This window comes from Cololabis saira, chromosome 9 (genome assembly GCF_033807715.1).
Source record: "Cololabis saira isolate AMF1-May2022 chromosome 9, fColSai1.1, whole genome shotgun sequence".
Lineage (NCBI taxonomy): Eukaryota > Metazoa > Chordata > Actinopteri > Beloniformes > Belonidae > Cololabis > Cololabis saira.
Genome location: NC_084595.1, coordinates 33,284,615 through 33,300,161, shown reverse-complemented (window position 1 = coordinate 33,300,161; position 15,547 = coordinate 33,284,615). Strand labels below are relative to the sequence as shown.

The following is a 15,547-nucleotide window of genomic DNA, read 5'->3' as shown; positions in this document are numbered from 1 at the left end:
CATACACACATGCAAATACAGGGCCACATAGCTGCATGTTTTCCACAGAAGCCAAAGAAAATTGTTTCCATGAATTGTTAATGCTATCACTTAAATATTTATGTGTCAACTCTGAACCAGCAACTGCACAATTGTTTAACACTGCAGCAAAGGCACGTTAAAAGTGTGCTGCTTACAACAGAGACAGCAACTGCAAAACTATTTGAAACTCCACATTTTTTCCACAGTATGCTTCCAAATTCATCTCTCTTCCAATCCCATGACCCTGAAAAGAATTGAAGAGCGTATGGAAAAAATATGGATGGTTGGATTTCTGTAAAGATGTCATCCATCTTCCTTTATATCAAAATATGTTATACCTCTTTGTACTTTTTAGCTAACTCTTTCTTTATCATTTGGAAGTTAACATTTCTTTTGTCATCTGTGAAATATGTCACTAACAGACACCTCTTTTCAACCATACTATCTGACAAGCAAGAAATAACCTATTATTGTTACATTTTCAATCACGCTTGATGCAAACAATCTCTCTTTATATCTTCTTCTTTTTTTAAATATATTTTTATCCAGATTTTTTCCCCATTTCCTACCTAAGTCAGTCCTGGGCATTGCTCCCCCTCTACCAACCCCGGGAGGGCCCTGCACTGAGCTCAAGTGTACTCCATACTTGAGGAGTGAGCAGGCCGCTTCTTTTAACCAGGCAGGGTGGGGTTTCTCTGGCCGGACGTAGCGCGTTGAAGGATCACGTTATTCCGGCCAGATCCTCCCCACCCCATCTGGCGCCCCAGCTGAATCCTCCTTATGTCTTGTTGCTGTTAAATGCAAATACATAAGTGAAGGAAGAAGAACTGAAAAGCTCAATCTCCCACACATTGGGATGGGGATAGCTGTTAGCCTACCTGCGCTTCCATTAGCCATTTGCATAAAGTCTAAAACTAAATAGAGTGGAGTGTAAAACAGCACAGAATACATTACAAAATGTCTACAAAAAGTAGGCATGGCTCATTTAAAGTATCTATACAGGATTCATTTCTAAAGAATGAATGGCAGAAAGTACGACGGAGTATTAGGGCCAAACAAAAAAACAAAAAAAGGAAATTACGAGAATAAAGTCATAATGTAATGAGAATAAAGTCGTAAAATTATGAGAATAAAGTCATAATAATACGGGAATAAAGTCATAATATTACGAGAATAAAGTTGTAATATATTATAAATATATAAATATAACTTCACAAGATGCTCAATATTCTTCATTTTAACACAGGGAGAAGACTGCTCTTCCTGTTAGAGTTCTCATAAATTACCACTTTATTTTCATAATATTATGACTTTATTCTCATAAATTACCACTTTATTCATTACGACTTTATTCTCGTAATGTCACAACTTTATTCTCGGAATTTTATGACTTTATTCTCGTAATATTACGACTTTATTCTCATAATATTACGAATTTATTCTCGTAATGTTACGACTTTATTCTCATAATTTTACGACTTTATTCTCGTAATATTACGACTTTATTCTCATAATATTACGACTTCATTCTCGTAATGTTACGACTTTATTCTCATAATTTTACGACTTTATTCTCGTAATATTACAACTTTATTCTCCTAATATTACGACTTTATTCTATTACGACTTTATTCTCACAACATTACGACTTTATTCTCGTAATTTTACGACTTTATTCTCATTATATTATGACTTTATTCTCGTAATTTCCAAATTTTTTTTGTCTTAGTTTGTCCCTAATACTCCGTCGTAAGAAAGCCATTAGGGGCCTTCAAAATAAATGGAATACATATAAAAATATTATAACGCAATTTACGGGATCTCTTTTTCTCTCTCTTATATCAAAGAACCATTAATATCCAAAGCATACATTGGAATGTATGTACCTTTAAACAAGAAATAAAGCTCCCATCATTATTTTCTCCCAACCAATGGCACACCTTTATTTTTGAACTGTTATCACTGCTTGTGCCTCATGCCTTCCATCTTGGTTTCAATTTGCTCACTTCTTGATTTCTGTTGTTGGCTTCTTTTCTCTACCCGCTCGTTGGTCCTTACCCCTTCCAATCCTAAAGTAAAATACAGTGCCACCTGTATATCATTAGGTGACTAGCACAGTGTGTTATAAAACACTTTTTAGCAGTAAACAAAAGGCAACAGCTGGAGAAGGTGGTAGAGCGTGACTAATAGTGGTTTAATCTCCCACTGAGTCTCCATAAAACGTCATCATTATAACACAGAGGGGCTGCTGTAAAATACTCTCTCTTCTAAGAGCATGCTCTACAAACATCAAAAAGGAGTCAGTGAGGAAAGAGTAAAATAAATGTAAAAATGTCATTTTTCCTTCATCTTCCTCACCTGTTAAGCTCTCTAATGCCCTCTACAGCTACTTTTTTGGAAGGTGAAAAGTAAAAATAATCATTAAAAAAAAAGGCACCGGAATAAATGAAGTTACTCTTTTCTTTTTGTCCTGTCAGGCTGTTTCTATCTATAGGAATACTGAAACAGGAAGGGCTAGCCCTCGAGGTGACGGAGGTAAGGTTTTTCTGTATCTGTGTCAATCTTACTCTTTCCCTGTACTTTTCAGAGGGTTATTTTCTATGTGCCTTTTTATGATTTTAAATCATTCCTATATGGGATTATGGTTAACAATTATTATTATATGGAAAATAAAACCTACAATTTCTTGAATATAAAATATAAACTGATATTGATATTGTATTGTGTACAGCTTTAACTTCTGGGGCCCACCAAGAGCAGCAGCACAGCGGTCTGGCTACAGTGCAGTTTTGCGTCCTCTTCAGCGCTGCCTTGGGTCCAACTTGGAATGTCCCAGAAGTGGAGCATCTCCGAGCTCTGTCCATTTGTCTGCAGTGAGTTTACCTGAAAGTTTTAAGGTTGCAACAGTTTTTTTTTATCATACTGCAGTTCTCACCATGTTTTGTACTTTCTGCTATTAAATAGCAAATAAAATGTGATGTTCAACTTCTAAAAGTGAACCTCTCCTCATACGGGGTTGAAACCTCTCAGGTCTAATGAGATAGATGTAACAGAACTAAAGCACAACAAAAGCTTTATCCATTTCATTAGTGTTAGAACAACATATACGTATTTGAAAATGTATGTATTACAATACATTTAAATACTGGTAACCTTATTGGTTTCTTTTTTTCTGTTTCTTTTTCTGCTTTGGTTTGGCTTAATTTAGTTTTGTTTGTTTGTCAGTGGTTGTTGTTTTGTTGTTGTTGTTTCTTTTTTAGTGTAAGTTTGTTTGTTTTTTATATTGAAATAATTCTGGATAGCTTATTTTGGTATGTAGGACAGGCATTAATATAAGCACTATGCTTCTGCCTTTGCCTTTTCAGTCCCTATTTTGTCGATAATGTTTGTGTTGATAATGCTTGTAGTGTGATGTGACTGAATAACAAATTTCAAACAAACAAACAAACAAACAATAAGTAAACATACCAGAAGTAGTAAACTCAATAAATAAGGCCAGATGTTTTGTATAACACATATGGTTTTATCTAAGAACAGACACCTTCAAGTGGGCAGTGGTTAACTTGTGGAAGCGTGTTGTTGTGTACAATAATGTAAATATGTAAATGCTGGTGTTGCTTGCTTGCTTGTTTGCCAGCGATAGCACCGTGAAGATGAGTCAGCTTTTCCCACTTTGACCTCCCACTGGCATCCGTCTGCACGGATGTTTTAAACTAATTAGCAAAAGGGCAGATCCGGAGCACTAGACATGACTCCTCGGGGGTTTGAACTGTTCAATAAGGGATCTCTGTCTCTGTCTCTCATGTGTGCATACGCACATGTGCAAAGACCAGCCACAATGTAGACAATTGCTGCTGCTCAAACTACCACAGCCTCATTAAAAAGTCGATGTCTTTACACCGCGCAGGTAGGGGTCACCTGGATACTATTTCCTCCCTGAAATCTCTGATCAGCTCCACATTTCTGCAAAGTTGTTGCACACACAAAGTCAGAAGCTCAGCAATGAATCACTGCGGTCTGGGACAAACTCAATCACCAAGTGTCAGCGTAAGTAAGGCTTTTCTGAAACCAGACAGATTGAACTTAGAATGCTGTGCAACATCATGCCACTTCGCACACCAGTGTTATATGTGTTTAATCGAGTGACCATGACACAGCCAAATACCATTTTAATCCCCATATGACCTCCATCCACCTGTAACTCCTGAAGGAGTTTGACAAAGAACATGATATCTGGCGACAGGCTGATGTTTGGAATGTTGTTTCAAGGTTTGCACTCCCACTGAGAGGACATTTATCAACCTTTACTAACACGTTGAACACTAAGGTACAAACACAGAAGGGTCATTTCATATCAGTCCAAGATGGGTTTCTCCCCTAAAGTTTTAAATTTTTAAGAAAAAAAAAAAACAAGGTGTATCCATACGATTGAATGTGTGTGTGTGTGTGTGTGTGTGTGTGTGTGTGTGTGTGTGTGTGTGTGTGTGTGTGTGTGTGTGTGTGTGTGTGTGTGTGTGTGTTTATCAAGAGTCAAATTTCAAATGTTCAGGTTGAGGTTGTTCTGAAGTGAAACAGAAAATCTCAATCAGATATAAAAATGTAAATTACTTAACAGTTCTTGAAATAAAACAGAGAAACAAAACTGACTGAAATTGTATGCTTCATATACAAAATGTATGTCTTGGTATATCAACATACAGTATAATGTATGGCCATTTGTTATGCTTAGTTTGAGAGTTTAAGAAATTTTAATGAGGGAGCAGATATTACCAAAGCATATAGTGGGTTGCCTCAAGAGGGAAGGAGAGTGGGCGTTGCTATTCGATAATGTGTTCTAATTTAAAAATTAGTTGTGTCATTTAATTTCATGCACTATTTCTGATCAAATCAACCAAACCAGCCAACAACCCACCTCTTAAATTATGCATATTCTCGCTTTGCATATCAACATGCAAGCAAAAGCTGTGAAAATAAATGCACCCTTACAAAGTGAGACAAAGATCAAGTCCTGGGAGTAATGTAGGGAAAAAAGTGAACCCTCTTGCAGTTTTAAGGTTACACATACTTTGGCATAATAACACCTCATCGAATATTTACCAAATCTGGAAATTTGGTCAAATATAACCTTGAAGAATAGCATTACATTATATATTACTAATAAATGTCCAGTTTTAAAAAAAAAAAAAAAACAATCCAAGGTTCAGATACAATACTACATCCTTACTGCTCATTGTAAGAGGGTAAGTAGGAGCAAGTAGCTAAAAGGCTAAGCACAACTAATCAAATGTTTTTGATTAATTGATCATTGCTGACATGGAGCCGTCATATACAAACCACCAAGGAAAAAGCACATGATCTATGATCTCTGATAAGGAGGCTTCATCAATTGTTGCGACACATCAATCTCCAACGGGTTAGAAGGCTACTACTAAAAAAGTTTGGTCTCAGTCATTCTTTAATTAGAAATCCACTGAAGACAGATGGTCTTGGATGTCACACGCCAGAACAAGCAGTGCTCTGGGAATTTGGTAAAAACCTAGGAGTTTTATCTCAGATCTTAAGTCTCGGGTGGCATGTAAAAGCAGTTTAAAGGAAGTTTTGAAATTCAAATCAAATCAAATCAAACTTTATTTATAAATTACCTTTCATACATAAAATGCAACACAAAGTGCTTTACATAAAACAAATAAACACAAAACGTATTAATGCCCTGCCCCCCTCCCCGCACACACACAGACAGACACAAGCACACCACAATTCACCCAAGTTACACAAACAGACACACATGCAGACACACGGTGTAGACATGGCTAAGCACAGAGGATCCAGGTGAGGAAATGGAAACAGGGAGCCGTCCACACCAGGAGGTCTCATAGCCCGCAGCTACAAGGGGGGGGGGGGCTCCACAGAGACCATCCCTCCCCATGAGGAAACGCTGGAGATAAAAGCTACAAGAAAGCAGGATACGATACACTAAAAGAGTTTAAAAAGTATAACATAACATAAAATCCTAGAAGTATGTCTAGAAAGCAAGACATTAAAAACTAAGAGAATAAGACAATAGAATGTATGAAATAGACCATAAATAACGACTAAAACATTTAAAGGAGCATGAGGCAGGATTGAGGCAGGATTTATGAAAAAGATTTGTATACGTTTTAAGTTTTCTAGTAATAAAGTCAGATGAAGCGTTCCAAACCAAAAAGAATGAGCCCTCTAGTGTATCTCTCCGTTGCCTTGAACAGGCTGTGTGCTGCAAAATGTGCTGCAATGGTGACCGGAATTTCCCGCGCTGGGCTGCGGATGTGACGTCAAATGACGCTGCATGCGCGTTCTCCACGTTCTCCCGTGCCGGCTTCGCTGTTGGCTGCAGTACCCCCAACGGCCGTCGTGGCGAAGGGTGGCGCTAGAGAGTCTCATTTCTTAAAAGGAGCCTCATGCTCCTTTAAATATAACATTGAGATAAAACAATGAAAATAAGATATGATAAAACAGGATAAACTAAAGATTATTATAAAACAGAGTAGTAACATCCAATAAAAATAGGGGTGAGCATAAAAAAATGTAAGTTAAATGAGTCAGTTAAAAGCCTGATTAAAGAGATGGGTCTTGAGCCTCTTTTTAAAAACATCAACAGTCTCTGCGGCCCTGCGGTTCTCTGGGAGGCTGTTCCACAATCGGGGACCATAATAGCTGAATGCCACCTCCCCTTGTGTCCTGGTTCTAACTTTTGGTATCATTAAAAGGCACCGGAGGACCTCAGGGTCCGCGAGGGTCGATAGGGTAAAAGTAGTGCAGACAAATAAGAAGGCCCAAGACCATTAAGACACTTAAAAACTAGTAAAAGAACCTTAAAATCGATCCTGAAGCGCACAGGGAGCTAATGCAGCGCATTCTTGCAATTCTTACCTGAGCGGAAGTTACATTACTTTTATAACACTTTACAGTGATACAAGAGAAAACAAGTGTGACCAGTCTGGTCACACTTGTTTTCTCTTGTATCACTGTTTCACTGCTTTCTAGAGTCTCTTGGTTACCTCAGCATGTTCACTGTAGCTCTGAGAGCTAGTTTCATCATTGATGATGTTTGATATAGTGTTGTAAAGCAACAGGCAGCTGCAAGAGATACTGTAACTGGGACACGAGTCCATAATTACTTTGGGCACTTTTTTGCTTGTAAAAAGGGATGCAAGACTGTGAGAGCTTGCTGGCGTTTCCTAAAAGTATTCAAATAGTCCTTCAATCTAAGTTCAAATTGACCTTAAGATAAAAAAGACAGAAACAAAAACATTGCATGTTAAAGCTGACACACGTGTCCTCTATTCAGTTGACACATTGTTGTGCAGATACTCCAAAAAACCCGTAACGCATACACGACCTGCAGTTCTAGCATTGGCCGGTAGTTACGCTAGTGCAGGTCAGGGCCCCAGTTGACCACAAGTGACTGGACGGGGAGGTCAACAAATGGCGGAATGTTTGGAAGGGAGGCTGGCTAAGTAGGCGCGCTGTTATCCTCACCTGTATGACGTGACATTGCCACTACATAATGACAAACACGTGTTAGAACAGCTGGCGACAAATCAGCACAGTTCTGGTTGCAGATACAGAGTCATGTAAACAGAATGGAAACAACTGCGTGCCCGTTATGTCCGTGCTCGTAGAAAGAAACACGGCAGTTATGGTGTGGATGGGGTGTTTTGTCCACCGATAATCAAACGTCTGACCTGGCTACAGAGGTTCGTGCGTCATCGCTCAACTGACACAAACTTTACTCCAGATATTTCGGTAGGTGAATCTCCTGACAACACGCGCGTGAATGCTCCACGTTTGTAACTGGCTGCTAAAGCTGGATAGCTCTTCCCTGTTGCCACGTAACACAGGGTGACAGCCAGCCGCTCTGCTGCGGTTTCAAATTCTCTGTGTGTGGTTTTGTGCTTAACCAGCGGGACAATCCGATGTAACAAGTCGTCAAACGAAGCGGAGGACATGTGGAAATATTGCCGGTCTTTCTTTTCATCAATTACCCGCATCAGCAAGACAAGGGTAACGAACCCTCCACTTTCCCGAAGGCTTTAGTTTGGTTTAACATGAGGATTCTTTTTTCCGGGCTAGTTTTTAACCACGTAAGTTGAAAGTTTTACAGGTCTGGAGAAGTTTTATTTAATTTTTGGGTGGTTAAGACAATGTAAACAAGCAGGACTAATGGTATCTACTATCTTAGTGTTGCAACTTTGACCGTCTGAAAATCAAGAACTCTTCTAACACGAAATCCTTCACATCAGAAAAACATCAGCAGTCAAAATGCTTATTTTTTTTAGGTGTGATAAGACTATGGTTAGACTGTGGAAGTGTGCACTGTGGCTTACAACAATGTGAAGAAAACAAAAGTTTGGTGCAGCCTGTAGACGGCACCACGTGAGTTAAATCAGAAATGTGTTTCCATTTGGAATGATCTTTAAAATGTCAACCTGAGGAACTGTGGCGTAAGAATGAATCCCTACTGACTCACTGACACACATGCATCTCTGTCATATTGAAAAACTTGATTGAACGGACTGATTTAAAGACAGATTAAAAGGACAATGATTAATCATTGATAGGAGTGACAGTCAGTACTACTGGTTTCCCCCACGAGGGATTAATGGATGGATCATAGACGTCCGAAAACATGACATTATTTCACATTTGTAAGTTTCAGTATTCAAAGAGAAAGGCATATTCTGTTTGATTACAAGTTGTGTCAACAACTATATTCCAATTCAATTCTACCAAAATAAGTAGAAAATAAGATGCTTCTCCCTGTAAATGTTTATGATGAACATTCTCTTTCTGTCAGAGTGCATTTCTACAAAATCTAGCCTTCTTCATTCTGTTGCTATGCATCCATGCTTGCAAGGAATAAACGTAAAATGGAAAATACTGTTTTTTTTTACATGACAGAGCAATATCCTTTAGACCAACCAGTTGCAACAAAAATTAGCTTTGTTTGGCCAAAACACAGCACATTGACTAGTGGTCGAAAATTGTGGCAGAGGGGTGGTGTTTTGGGCTTGTTTCACAGTTGTGGGACCTTAGCATTTTGCAGTGATTGTATCAATAATGAACTCATGTGTATACTAATGCATTGTAGCATCAAATGTGAAGCCATTTGTTGACAGCTACAGCTTAATTAAAACCAGGTAATCCAATAGGACAGCGATTTCATAACAGCGATTCTCAAAATAGGGCATTTGTTTCAGTTGCCCATACTCCAGTCGTCAACCTATTGAAAATAAAAACAAAATGTCATTACAGGAGTTTAAGAGAATAGTAAAAAAAAGTTCAAAAACTTAAAAAACTTGAAGCAAAATTGTAAAGAATAGTAGCAAAGTAGGGTCAAATTCTCCACAACAGTGTTACACACTGACATCATAGAAAAATAAATATTTTAAATTATTGCTTCCACAGATGGTTCTACAAGATAGTGAATCATAGGATCTACTTTCTACATACTGTTTCTGCATATGGACTTTGTTGCTCAATATCAGTATGGTACACTGTAATATGGTATTTCATCCAGAAAATGAAATACCATGGTCTAACAACGTTTACTTTCTGATTACAGTAATTAAAGTGTCTGTGCTTTCTCTGACAAAGAATATATATTATAGATATAATGGGGGTTTATATTACAGTTATCATCGCAGACCTTTCACTTCACCTGAATACTGCAAGAGAGAAGATAAATATTTCTGATAAAGGAATGGGAAAATGCTAATTTACAAAACAAAACCGTGAGTTGGGTTTTATGCACTACATGATATGAACTGCCCTAAATGTAATGTCTTTGTTTAATGAACTATCCATTTGTGCTGGTTCTATCAGTGGTGTTTTGTTTACCTTTCTGACATGAGGGTATGCATCCATTAGGCTTTTAAACTTTTAAATAAACAGATAAGAGGAGAATTAAGGTATTTGCTATAAGATTTGTTTTCTTATTAAAGTAATTGGATGAATACCTGAGTTAGATTTAAAGAATGTAATTATATTTCAGTACATCCGAATAATAAACAACAAAGTTAACACATTGCATTGAATTAATGTGAATGCTTTCTCTGTGATTTATTACTAGCTAGTCTATCCATTTGATCCTTCTTAACCCCTTTCAAGTTTCTTAATGACTTAATCAAACTCAGTTTCACATGATCTCCCTCTCCTTTGTCAATACAAGCTTATTCTTCAACTACTTCTTTAATTTACTTGCTATCTCTCGAGGCACCTTCCCCAAAGTCCGCCTGTCAGTTGCAAAATACATTAAAGCAACTCATATACAATATAAAAGGGGTGTCCAAAGTCAGTCCTCGAGGGCCACTGTCCTGCATGTTTTAGGTGAGCCCCTGCTTCAGCACACTGTGATACAAGGAGCTGTGTCAACAACAGAACTGTCCAGACCTTGATAACAAGCTAATGAGGACCGTTAATTAGAATCAGGTGTGTTGAGGCCGGGAAACATCCAAAACATGCGGGACACTAGATCTTGAGGACCAGGGTTGGTGACCACTGATCTAAAACATGCAGGACAGCGACCCTCTAGGACCAACTTTGGATGCTACTGCAATATAAGGACAGGACTTACCTTCACATGCTCTAATTGAATTTCTATTCCGCTTGACTTTTCTATTCATATTAGCTGTCCCTCAGCTGCACTGCTCATTAAGCATTTAGTGCATACTAAGTGATCAATTTTTCCCTTATTAATGTTAATCACAACCCAACTCATGGGTCTCCCACAGTGTGCCATTTGTACATCTGATTGTGTGTGATTTGATTAAGTATAGGTGTATATATATCCAGGCCAACAATTCTAATTATCTTCCCCTTTGATAGGAAGAATTAAACTAAATTCAAATTCAATCTTATTTATATGGCATTTATTACAATACAAATAGTCTCTAGGCAATTTCCAGAGACACAGAATATGACCCCCAACACAATTATTACATAACCAATGTCAGGTAAAAACTCCCCTATTAGGAGAAAAACCTTAAGCCGAACAGTGGTAAGGAAAGATGTGCCTTTATATCTAACAGAGACATCTATAAAGACAGTTGGAAGCAAGCACTGGGATGGTTAGATGACCGGATTCCAGGTCAGCATGCGGCTCTGGAAGCTCTGGCCTGCAAACATGTGCACAAGAGAAAGAGAGGGGGCAGACCAGCACAACCAACTACATTAATAATGGAGGGTAATACTGCTTATGAGATACTTATAATTAATAACTGTGGGTTGAGCTAAAGAAAGAAAAGAGAAGGAGAGGAGAGTTAAAGTGGTCATGTCGGTGTCCCCCTGCAGCGTAGGTATATAGCAGCATATCTACAACAAAGCTATGTTTAAGACAAACTATTCTCGTCTTGTCCTGCAGCTGCAGCCATGACTACTGGCCCTAACACACTAGAGTTTACACTAACTAGAGGCTTTACTAAACAAAAATGTTTTAAGTTTGGTTTTAAAGGTGGAGGTGGTGTCAGCCTCCTTAACCCAGATTGGAAGTTGGTTCCACAGTAACGGTGCCTAATAGCAGAATACCCGTCCTCTAAATCTACATTTGGATACTCTAGGACATGGTGGAACTAAGAGTGAACCTGCACTCTGACAACAGAGAGCTCTATTAGGATCATAAGACACTATAAGGTCTTGCAAATATCATGGAGCTAGTCCATTTTGGACCTTATAAGCAAGTAATAAAAGTTTGACATGGATTCTGAGTTTTAGGGAGAGCAAGTGGAGGGAGGCTAACACATGAGAGACATATTCTCTCTTTTTGATTCCTGTCAGCACTCGTGCTGCCGCATTTTTGGATCAGCAGGAGGCTATTCAGAGAATTACTGGGACACCCTGCTAATAATACTTGACAGTAATCTAGTCTAGAAGTTAGTTAGAAGACATAAATTAGTTTTTCAGCATCACTCTGGGAGAGGATCCTCCTAATCGTTGAGATATTACAGGGATGGAAAAATGCTGTCTTACAGACCTGATTAATATGCTGTTTAAACGACAAATCCATCCATCCATCCATTTTCTATACCCGCTTTATCCTTTGCGGGTCTGCTGGAGCCTATCCCAGCTCATCACAGGCGAGAGGTAGGGGTTCACCCTGGACAGGTTGCCAGTCTATCGCACCAAGGTTTCGCAGTGGAGGCCATCGCAACACCATCTAATCTCTTCCCCAGTGTTTGGGACCAAAAACAATAACCTCTATTTTATTGGAGTTGAGAAGCAAAAAAATTCCAGACATCCGGTCCATGATGTCCCTAAGACATGCCTGTAGTTTGGCTAACAGTTCTTTTTCATCTGGGTTCATACAACTGCATATTATCAGCATAGCAATGAAAATGAATGCCATGGTTCTGGATAATACTTCCCAAGGGCTGCATGTATAAACTGAACAAGATTGGCCCCTGAACCCTGAACCCACCGTAGCAGACCCTAAATCTGTACTGAAAAAACCTCATGGACATGAATTAACTGGAATCTGTCAGAGAGATATGATTTAAACCAGCCTTGAACTGTCTCTTTAATCCCAACAACATGCTCTAGCCTGTGTAGTATAATTCTGTGATCGACAGTATCAAAAGCAGCACTGAGGTAGAACTAGTCTGGACACTAATCTGATGCCATAAGAAGGTCATTCGTGACTCAAACCAGTGCTACGATGCATTCTGAACCCTAAATAAAAATAAAAAACTTCAAATAGATAATTTCTTTACAAATTGTCACATAACTGGCTTGCAACCACTTTTTCCAGGATTTTAGATATAAATGGAAGGCCGGAAATTGGTTTATAATTCACTAAGGTGTCTGGGTCAAGAGAGGGTTTTTTGAGTAAGGGTTTAATTACATTAGATTAATGGGGAAATGGGGAAACTCACTTTTTATTTACTGCAGCCTTAAAAACATGTGGCACATATCCTGAGTTAAGAAAAACATTTATCTGATCCAATATTGTCATACTCATAAAAGAGAAAACATTTTTGAGTAGTTGAGTTGGGATTAGATCTATCTAACAGACACGTTGGATGATTTATATTGATGACTGAGGTCAGCTCAGGGACATCTACAGGAACGAAACAGTCTGGAGTCAGGTCAGAACCTAAGGAAGTCACTGAAGCTGTAGAAATGCCCATAGCCGCTACCGGATGGGCCTGGTTGATTTCTTCTCTAATTCTGATGATTTTACAGCTAAAGAAGCTAATAAAGTCTTCACTACTGAGAGTTGAAGAAATGCATGGCTCAAAAGAGTTGTTACTCTTTGTCAGCTTGGTTACAGTGCTGAAAAGAAAACGTATATTTTTTAAATGATTTTCTATCAACAACGAATAATAAGCTGTTCTAGCTTTGCAAAGGGCTTTTTAACATAATATTAGACCATCTGTCTATTTGAGCATACAGACATGCAAATTATATCTGGGAGTTAAGCTCCTATGGTTAGAGACCTGGGGCCTCATTTATAAAAGAGTGCATAGGATTCATACTAAAAGTGTACGTGCGCTCAAAAGCCGAAAATGGCGTGCGCACAAAAAAATCCTGATTTATAAGAACGTGTGCACGCACACTTGCACGCAATGTTCTTTTTATAAATCACAGTCCAACTGGAAGGTTGCACAAGTGAATTCGCCTCATTTCCCGCCCTCTACACGCCCACTTTCTACCATGAATAGTCAATGCAAAGTACTTTATGACTGTGTTTGCATATAAATGAGCCTGCTGATCATGCGCAGCGCCTGCCTGCAGTCTGTTTCCTACACTGCTGTGTGTCAGGATATATGAGACATGTGTCGAGCCAGGCCACCGTGCCACTAAATTTGTCAAAACCATGGTTGAGGCACAAATGACTTGTACATTTATTGAATGCGAATTTTTACGGTTCACATAGACAAATTCATTTTTGCTCGGAGCCCTTATAGCAATGTGAGTACGGGTCGGTCTGTCTAACACTGGACCCAGTTCAGCACATAGATCCAAGAGCACTGCTCTAGGAAATCGAAATCGGCTTATTCATGGGCCAGGAAATCTTCATGGTCCCTAAACACCTTCTCCATCCTGATCCATTTACGTGATCTTCAAGCAGTGCCAGCGCATCCATTGTGCAGCATTACGCACGGCTGTCACCACGCAATTTATATTCTTACTCAGCAACGAGACTGATTGTTACACACCTTGCCATGATACATAATCAATCTGGTGCTATTCACCACTCCATACCATTTGAAGATGGAAGTATAATATATGAACGTAGCACCTACAGCAAATACAGGCGTAATGGCTCACTCACGGAACACATAGATCTATAACACTGCCGGCTTGGGTGTACATGGATCTAGAAGTCTGATATGTGATGACATTGAAAGTATGACATGAATCTGGCTTCATTTCACCACCTCGCCGTCTGCGTCGCCAGTTCCCCATATCTTCAAAATGTTTGTGTGCTAATATCAAAGTTTGCGTAGAGACACGCACATTTTCCCGTTAGGTTTTTTTTTTATAAATCCCAACCTTTGCGTAGAAGGTGGCATGCACATCTTTCAAGCCTTGTTTTGGGCGCACGCAAGCTTTATAAATGAGGCCCCTGCTTTCTCCCTTTGGTCCAGTTCTTCAGGATTTGACTTTGGGTGCAGGACCAGGGGACACATAGCACACACACACACACACACACACACACACACACACACACACACACACACACACACACACACACACACACACACACACACACACACACACACACACACACACACACACACACACACACACACACACACACACACACACACACACACAAAAACACTCTTCTCTTATTTGTTCCACCATTACAGTGTAATATAAATACACTAAAACAAGTGGGTATTCTGCACAACACCCAATAACAAGGATCACTATGTCAATAGATTAGATAACACCATGTCATGCAGAAACAAAAAAATCACCCAGCATTTGTGTACTAACACATCTATAATGTCATAGCTACAACTGAAGAAAACACCACTTATGTTTTTTTCTGTAGGGAATAATATTGAACAACATGATTTATGTATGCACGAAGTATAAAAACAAAAGATAATATGTTTTAAAGTATGCCATAAAATGAATGTTAGGATCCCCAATTTTTTACCCATTTCATCACCCAGTGCTCATACCTAAGTAACAGTCCTGGGCATTGCTCCCCTCTGACAACCCAGGAAGGGCCCTACACTGATTTCAGCTCTTATCCTGAGGAGTGACGGACCACTTCTTTTCACCAGGCAGGGTGAGGATTCTCTGGCCGGACGTAGCGCGTGGAAGGATCACGTTATTCCGGCCGGATCCTCCCCACCCCATCTGGCGCCCCGGCTGGCCAGAGGGGGCATGTATAGCCCAGGACTGCTGCATGTTTTTGTGAGGGTAGCTCACATTGCTACCCAAGGGAACATGGGGAGAACATGCAAACTCCACACAGAAAGGCCCTTTCGCCAACCCCACAGCGTCCCCGGCGGGAATCGAACCTGCTGCG

At 39.3% G+C, this 15,547-nt stretch overlaps 1 protein-coding gene across 3 annotated transcripts in view; it reads right to left on the bottom strand.

Moving 5' to 3' along the window:
• Nucleotides 1-15,547, bottom strand: part of grid2 (glutamate receptor, ionotropic, delta 2) — a 658,916-nt gene that overhangs the window by 229,241 nt on the left and 414,128 nt on the right. The gene's annotated exons all lie outside the window — the stretch shown is intronic.